We start from the raw sequence: 9241 nt of genomic DNA on the forward strand, positions 1-9241 counted from the left end.
CACAGATGGTTGCATGACACAAGGGCCATTCAGCTCCGGTGACAAGCAACGTGCCCAGTGCTTGAGCAGCGCTCCCAACTGCACGTCTGTCCGTGCCCTTAAAGCTCCTGAGGCTGCGCTGTTATTTTCCCCAACTGCCTGGGTGTCTGGGCTAGTGTGGGGACCGTTTCGCAGGGCCGATTTGCAGGGTGACCCCACAAACAGCAACAGCATAGAACAAGAACAAGAGTGAGAAGGGCAGGAGAGCTTCAAGCTAGCTTTGCTGCTGCAGCAACACCCCAGATGGCTGCAGAGGCACCAGGAAGGTGCCGGGAGGTTTGGGATACCCTCACAACGCAGGTGGGACCTAACAGACAAGATACCCAAGACATTTACCTACGAAATACAGCCTAGGGAGGCCTTCCCATGCCCTTCTGTTCTCCCCAGGCCACCAGAGCAGGGGAAAGGGACCTTGATGTTCATCAGAAAAAAAACAAAACAAAAAACCAAAAAAGCCCACTGAAGTCATGCCCTACAGCAGCCTGTGGCTGAACAGAGGCCTTCAGTCCCTAGGCCATTAATCCGACAGTCACAAAAGGCACCGCAGCAGGTCACAATGCATGGCACATGCCTGAGCTTGATGTATTTGTCCTTGTTCTGCTTGTTTATCTATCATTTGCATTGTGCCTGCCTGGCAGGCTCACTGCCCCGCTCCCATCTAACACCACTTACATGCTTCTTAGAGAGCTGAGTCAGCTAGCACACAGTCTGATCCCCACGCAGCGACCTCCTGGGCATCTAACAAGAGCCAGATCTGGGGCAGAGCCAGATCCCTGGAGCCAGGAGCCTTCGGATATCATCGGCACAACCGGGCCCTCCGTTCCTCCGGAGCCCCCACACCCACAGCCTCCCAGCTGCACCAGAGCATGCAAAGAAAACATGAGGCTATCTGGGAAGGAAATGAGCCACGCTGCGCCCAGGAACGTGGGAAAGCAAATACGTCTCCCTCCAACAAGTTTCCCCGGGGTTAGACTCCCTAATGCGATATGTGACCCCACCTCCCACAGGGATGACTCACCCACCACCTTCGGAAGAGAAAATGAAGGTGAACGATTGCAGAGCCTGGGAGCTTGAGCTGGTCCGGGAGCCAGGAGGAGACACGCGTGACTAAGCCCGGCAGGAATGGCAGGAATTCGTTCTGCCAGCTGTACCTGCCCAGGGAAATCACACACAGGTATAACAGGTCTCTGCTGCCACAACTCCTTGAGGATGAGGGAGCAGGGTGAGAGACCCTGGAGGGGATCAGATGCTCCCAAGCTTTTGGAGATCCTCCGAGATCTTGCAGCACACAACACCTCCCGTTCTCAAGGGAGACAAACCCCGGGAGGGGGAAGGCTGAGATGTGCACCAAACCACAAGTAGTCAAAGCACAGACTTTTACCCTGCCTTTAGATAAAAGGTACTTACAGAGTCTGACTAACAGGCTTAAATGCTCTGGTTTTGGCTCATAAGGGAGTGGCAATGAGACTGGAGTAAATCTACAGATGGGGAGGATGGAGAGATGCAAAAGGACAGTGGCCATCCTTGGCAACGCCAGTCTTCTCATTCAACATCTTCTGGCCAGGGCAGATTTGCTGGTCACCTCCACCAGCACCCCTGTCCCTCCTGGTTAGCAGACTGGGGCTCGCTGGGGCTGCCAGGGACAGGGGGAGGCCTGAGCCACCTGCTAAACACGAAGGCGACGCAGCAAGGCCAGGCAGCGGGCAGCGGTTAGAGGCTCCCTCCACAGCCCCGGGGAGGAGGGACACTGCTCAGCCTTCCGCAGAGGCTGCCACAGGGTGGGCAGGGGGGAGCTGTGCCCACACCCCGGCACCACGCGCTGAAGGAGCAGGGCTCGCTGCAGGCACCGTCCCCTCCGGGGCTCCTGCAGCAAGGTGCCAGCACGTGCAGTCACCGCCGGGCAGGCAGTACCCTTACAGAGGAACCTCCGAGACACATTTTAAGGAGTAAATATAGCCTCTGCAGGGCATATCATGCCTCAGCAAAGATCTCCAGGACCAAGGACCCAGTAACAACCAAGGCAGGTTACAACCGTTCGGAGACAGAGCAGGGTGGGCTGCTCTGGCTGAAGGCAGTGTCAAAGCTTGCAGCTGCAGTGCAGCGGTTACTCGCAGCCTGAACATTTTGTTTGTGGAACCTGGTACTGAGTCTTATTAATTGCTGCACAGCAAATGGGACCAAGCCCATGTTGTTTGCAAGGGGATGGAGCCCTCCTGCCTGGGACAGATGAAGAGATTCTGCCAAGCGATACAGACCCTGTACAACGCTTGCCTCTTGGGCAGATCCTCTCCGTGGCATAGGCCCTGTGGCTTAGAGCCAAGGTAGCAGCAAGAAGTAAGATGAAACGCAAACATTTCAGTTGGAAAAGCCAGGGAGACCTGTACTTTGCTCACATGTACACAGAACTTGACAACACTGAGCTGATTTTGCTCGGCTGCAAAATAAAACTCACTGCTGGGCTTGCTCCAAGCCTGGAAAATTTCAACTGCAGGGAAGGGATTTGACAAAGTTGAGAGTAACCGATACCGGGGGTGCGTGCACAAAGTTGCATGGAAACCTGCACAAACAGTGCAGCTGGCTCTGCAGTCGATAGTGCAAAGGACAACACATGCTCCCATGGACGTGAGTCAGGGCCAGTCATTCTGGGCTGGACTCTGACACTTGCACATTACACAGAAGCACAACTCAGCAACTGAGGGTCCTTCTTGGGGAGCCACAGTGCCTTCAGCTGACGCAAGAAGGGGAATCCAGGCAGGAAGAAGGGAACTAGTTTTCTGGGGATAATTTCTACTTCAGGGTGAAGTCATCAAGGGTTCGTGAGTAGGGACGTTGCCCCTCAGCTGGATGACAGCACTTCTACCAGGGTGGCTTGTTTCACAACACGATCTGCTCTAAGTAACCACCCTTTCCAGTGTCTACTCCAGCTTCCCCTTGAAACAGCCTGTGTGAAATGCTGTGATTACTCCCTGCTTTTGTTTTCCTGTCATAGAAATGGTAATAGAGGCCCTTCATCTTCTTGAGGGGCGATTGACTGGCAGACATAGTTCTAGAGCCAGACCTGAGCAATTCCAGTTCTCCAGTCCTGACTTGGACCCTTCTTCAGGCACAAAGCTGTAGCTCCTCTGACTATGCAACATGGTTCACAGGAACCTGCTACAAAATTCATAGAGAGGGTCTCAAAAAGCACAGACAGCATGAGGAGCAACTGAAGAAAAAAAAAACAAAACAAACTTTTCTTCTCCCCTCGTATCTTTAAGAGGCTCAGTAAGAAGTTCACTGCCTCTGTCAGGGCTCTTTGATAGTCATCTGAGGCTGACAGCTCTGCTTGGGTGAAGGCACAAATCCAACACGCTCTTTTGCAAACGTGCAGTGGTTACAGGCCTAACACCAGCCATCCCTAGTTGATGGCTTGGCCTTCATCAGAGGCAGTCATTTAAAGCCACTGAAAAGAAACCGGAGCACAAAATGCTGCACAGAGCATCACAAAGGAGGCCTGACGTCAGTACGCTGGGAGGTGAAAGGCTCCAGGCCAAGAGAAGGGAAGCTGTGTTTGAAAAATGACAATTTCTGTCTAGGAAATGCACGGTTGTGAAAGGAGCCCTTCTTCGTGGCTCTCCAGGAGCCAGGGCACAGAACAAGAAAAGCCTTTGAATAGTTATGTAAACTATTCGGCAGGCTGCCAGTGAGAGTTTGCAGAAGCCCAGCGGAAAAATCTATCTGCACGCTCAATTGGGAAGTTCAGAACACATCCTAAGGCCGCTGACAATCTCGGGAGGCAGCCTCCAGGGCCGACTTCCTTTTCCAGAGGAAAGGAAAAGACAGGGTCCCGCAAGGGTTGACAAAACGCTCCTGCTTTTCATTTAAGGGTTCCCTCTCGACTTCACACCCCATTCACAGGTGTAAGTAATGGCGAGATGCCCATGCCAGCACCAGTTTGTCTCCCATCAGGAAGGCAATAAGGTCAACGCATGTAAGTACAGGCTGGCACCAAGCACTCCTCAAACAGGACCGAAGCCTGGTGTGCCGAGCCAGCACGAGGCGAGCAGTCAGCTCTGCAAGAAAACACTGGAGAAGGTGAAAACAGGGCAGAGGGAAGAACTGCTTACATCATACGCTCCTCTAATCAGTGTCTTCGGCAGGTTTGCCCTGCACCTAACAATACATCTCAGGGCTACTGGCACCCATTTCACCACTAATGGGTCTGGAAACAGCACCCTATTAAAAATTCAGTTCATGCCAAGTAAGATGCCAAAGGTGCATTTAAAGGAGAATGATGGTGCAATATGCATTCACTCTCAGCTCAATAAAGCACTAAAGCTCTCAGAAAAGGGGCTTCTGCCTGTTGGGCTCTCCAGATACATACATAGTTTGCACACTATCACATTGCCAACATTCAAATGATACTAAAGTGCCAGGCATAGCTAGCCAGAGAGACAGGGAACAGCAAACAGCATCCAGTTCCTTCCTTTGCTGAACAAGGGCCCCCAGGAACACCTGTGCTTTTGGCTCAGTTGAACAAAAATTACTTTCCATAAAATTCAGCTTTCACAAGTCTCATTTTTTCCCTCTCACATTTGCTCCCCCAAATACCATATGGAATTAAATACAGAATGATAGAAATTAAAAGATAAAAGAAGATCTGGCAGGCTGCCTAGCTAATTCTACCTAGGACTGCTAGTCAGAAAGCAGAAATAAAATCTCTTGCTCATCTGTGATGCATAGAAGAAAGCTAAGTAATATTTCTCAGAGTCTTACAATTCCCGTTTTACTGAAAGGGGAACCAAGCATGGCCAGAGAAGGGCCTCGATAAGGCTAGCGGTAACCTGCTCATCCTAAGGCTCAGTGCCTGTCTGAACTCCCTGACCTCACCAAGAAAAGCCCAGCTCTTTGCTGCTTGGGCAAGTCCCCTGGGCAGGAACCCAGGACCTCAGAGTTTAGCAGGGATTACATGGTTGTTCAGGGGACTATTTGGGTCTGGCCAGCCTTGCACGGCCAGAAACGCCCTACAGGGCAGCTCTCCCCCCTGCTCCCCAGTCTGCCCACTACCAGCACTGGGAACCTGCCTGCGCAGGGCTCCTGCGTCAGGACCCGCTGCCTTGCGCCGGGACACCGCCTGGGTCAAGCCCGCGCTCCAACGGCGACGGCACAGGAACACGCAGGCACCAAGCACAGGGGACTAAGAGGATCAAAGCAGAAGGCTTTCTGCCCCCTGAGGCCCAGAGATTTACAGTCCCAGCAGTGGAAATCGGAGGGCTTTCCACAGGAATGACGGACAAGAACCACTCCAGCAACATAAGGCAAGCAGCCAAGAACCGTGCAAGCCCCTGCCCCTTCCCAGGGTTCAGGTGTCTGCACAGGAACAGAATAACCCCAAAACGCAGGGCCCGCTGCTGGACCCGAGGCAGCCCCAGCGCCCTGCACGTAGCACGATGCTGGGAGAGTGGTGCCATCTCCCGGCATCGCAGGGCTTCTCCCCAGCCGGCAGTCGCCCCTCAGACCAGCGGGGACCAAGGACGCTTGTCACTGCAGAGGACCAGGCTTGGCAGCTCCAGCAGCAACCGCTGAGCCCAGCTGCCCGTGTCCGGGGGGGACACACCGCACTAGCTGTTAACGCATGGCAGCGGATGCTGGTGTCACCGACACCTGCCTGTAAGGAGGCTCTGACGGTCACGGGGCAGGAGAGAAGCCGACACCGGGAGGTAGTGGATACGTGCAGAAGGAAAGAGAGAGACACCCACCAGTGTCCATTGGGATACAGGAGACCTGCCAGGGCACGCTGAGCAGACTGAGGGATACTGATGTTCTCCCAATCCTCTGTAGAGAAACAGGCAAATGCACGTCATGGCACCTGGCATTGGCCTGGATCCTGCACACGTGGACACTCGTTTCCAGCCAGCAACAACCTCACACCACTGTCACCCCCACAGACTGCTGCCCGCATTGCCCAGGGAGAGCACAACTCCGATCCTTTTCTCGGCAGGGAAACTGAGGCACAGAGCAGTGACAGAGGCACAGAGCAGTGGTGCAGGTGGCCTGTGACCGCCTGCCGAACAAGGAGCTGCAGGGTGTCCCTCCCTCCGGCTCTGCAGCACTGGGCTGCGCAACCCAGGGGCACCGGGGAACCCGGCCCCACATCTGCCTCCGCGCCGCAGAGCTGAACCACGAACGCGCATCACCGGCATTTTATCTCACCCACCTCTCTGCAGCCGCTCCACCTCCTCGCAAGGCCCTTTTGTGAGTCCGTTCAGGCCAGCTGAACGTTAAGGTCAAGTGGGTTGAAACAGAGCATACTGTGGCACAAACAAAAGGAGAGAATTGCAGCCTAGGCAGCTCAGCGCACAGCCGCACACGGATAAGACTTAAAGGGGCAGGTTCTGCCCCCCTTCATTAAAGCCAGAAGGAGATTAATTTTTCTTTTAGACCCACTGATGGCTGAAGCAGACAACAAAGTAGTGACCCTGGGAACAAGACCATCATCCATCATACTTTTATATTTGCATCCACCTCGGAGTAGAAATCCTAGCCTTCATTAAGCACAACTTCACAGCTGTACGTGACCAAACGGTGGGATTCACAGTTCAATAGCAAAACTGCAAAAAGCTAAGGAAAAACAGATTTCGAGCTTTTTAGTTCAGGCTGAAACAAAACGGGCCTCTGTTGGGTTTTCAGGGAAATGAAAAACCCCCACCAAGTACACAGAGCTATAGGTCAGCCTGGAGAGACTGTGCTTGCGATTGAAGGTCACATTCAGGTTCTGGCCTCTGTTTCATTTCCCCAGATTTGCTTCAGGGCTGTTTCCAAGCGAAAAGCTGTTTTGAAACAATGAAAATGCTCCGCTTCTAAGTCTCAGCCCAAAACACGGGAGCATTTCCAAAATGCATATTTTTAATTGTCAAATTGGAATGTTTTGACATTTACAAGTATTTTGCCCTCTTTGGCCAAGGCTATTTGTTGAATTAAATCCAGCTTCACTAACAATTTTGGTCCTTTTTCCAAGGAACATACATTGTGCAGAAACAGAATAATTACTTACAGTACAGAGCCAAATAATTCACCTCTGCACACTGATTTAAAACATCATAAGAATCTGTCCCCTTAATATTTTCACAAAGCCTATAAATTGCCAGATATGTAAAAGGCCTTGGGGGTTGGCTAGACCCCTAGAGAGCTGCCGGAAGGAATTGTTTTCATGCACAAATAATGGAAAAAGTTTTTTTTTCTTTTTTGCTTTCCTCATAAAATTTGCTTTAAAGTTCTGAAGCGCTCTTAAGAATGCATTAGGCTACAGTATTTCCTATTTAGATTAGGTTTAGAAAATTGCCTATGTAGCGTGGCCAGTGTTAAGCAATTTCTTCCTCTAGATGAATTTTTGGAGAACTCACAGCCAGCACTGACTGCATTGAAAGGCACTCATTCATCTGCGGGATCCTAACCCACTCAGCAGAGCTGCTCCGGGTTTACCGCTGCGATCAGAATCCCACCTCTACTTTGTCACCCGTATTCAGTGGGACAGGCAAGAATTATCCTTCCGATCACAACGAGCTTTACCAGCATTTTTAAATGCAGCTTCTGAGCTCTGCTGCAAATAACTGATACATTAGCTTACGTAATGGATTTGCAGATATTATACCTGGTCTTTTTAGAGAGAATGGGTTAGATTGCTATAGTTCTCCAACAGACATGTGGGGCAAAAAGGGAAAGCTACTTCATTCAACCCCAGGTACCTCACTGGTAGAGGTAGAAAATACCCATGGCAAACTATGGCTCTCCTGCTCTGCCCCTTTACTTAGCACAAAGGCTCCCTGTAGTATTTCTACTACAGTTTTGAAAAGGCTAGTTCTCACCTGTGCACAAGCTCGCCAGCAGTCATCTCAGCTTCTCTTGTTTAATTGCTTTCTGTCATTCTTATGAATCACCCTCCAAATTCAGGGTATATTTCCTACCATTAAATGAGTATCAATCACTAATAAGCTCACGAGATGCAGATACAATAAGTATTGTTGTTAATCAGCTCTAATACACACTGACATATTTGCAACGTGTTTATCTCATTTAGTTAGACATTTTCACACTTCATACTATCCATGCATGCAGTTTTCTCGCTTCTCATTAACTCTCGTTTCATCAGTCCGTGACTGCTTGACCACAGCATAAAGCAAGGAGTTTCCATATCCCCCTAACACTCCCATGCTAGTGGCTTTGGCATTTCTACTGAAGAGATAAAGGACAAAAATTAAGTGAGAGCACAAGAGAAGTCAGGCTAACGCCAGCACAAGACTAGCTGCAAACTGAGCCGTTCTGTTCCCAAGCCAAGCAAAGCGCCCTTGCAAACACAGTAACTCAGAACCACCCAAACACTCACTCCCTCTAAGTCAGCCCTCTTACAAAATAGCTCATGGTATCCCCAAGAAACAATATTTACTCTCTGAAATGCAGCTTAGCTGCACACATGCCTCTAGCCAGGAAGAAGGCAAAGTCCATTGCCAGTAACTCTCTGGACTGCCCCAAACACAGGCTATTACTGTACTGCCATGACCATAAGAGCACACAAACCCTCCCCTGCCACCCAGCAGGGCTCAGCATCACCTGAGAAAAGCAATACAGGACAGCCAGGATTGCTCCAATTAGTCCTTAAGGATATATCCTCATTCAAAGTAGTAAATATAAAACAAGCTGAGTACAAGGAACTTGGCTACTATGCCACAAATCAGCAGCAGGGTAACAACCATTTTCAGAGCTACTTCTGTTATACAAACCCACAGCAAAGTCAGGTCCTAAGCCCAACAGTCAAGACTCACTCTGGCAGAGCTGTTCCTCCATTACCCCACCACAACAGCAAAGGAAGCCAGACCGATTAGAAAGGTGGATGACGTAAAACGCTGACAAACTACAGAAGAAACTCCTCACTGTAACAAGCAAATAAACTCCCCTTCTAGAACTTAGGAGCTGAGTGCTGATTTACAGCACATAAGGACTAACCAATGACCAGCATTGCATTTCTAACAGCCACCTAAGCAAGTGGTTGGCTAATTATAGCACTAATAAAGATGTGGAGCAATTAGTCTGAAAAATGGGTCAGGTGATTGAATGAAGCCCAGGCCTCAGGTAAACACTTGCAGGTTTAGATGTTGAGGAAGGCAGGGAGGGACTTAACACTTTTGTTAAGTTTTTCAGTGCATTCTCTCCAGTTTCCAGTAGCTGA

The sequence above is a fragment of the Dromaius novaehollandiae genome, chromosome 26 (assembly GCF_036370855.1).
Source record: "Dromaius novaehollandiae isolate bDroNov1 chromosome 26, bDroNov1.hap1, whole genome shotgun sequence".
Classification (NCBI taxonomy): Eukaryota; Metazoa; Chordata; class Aves; order Casuariiformes; family Dromaiidae; genus Dromaius; species Dromaius novaehollandiae.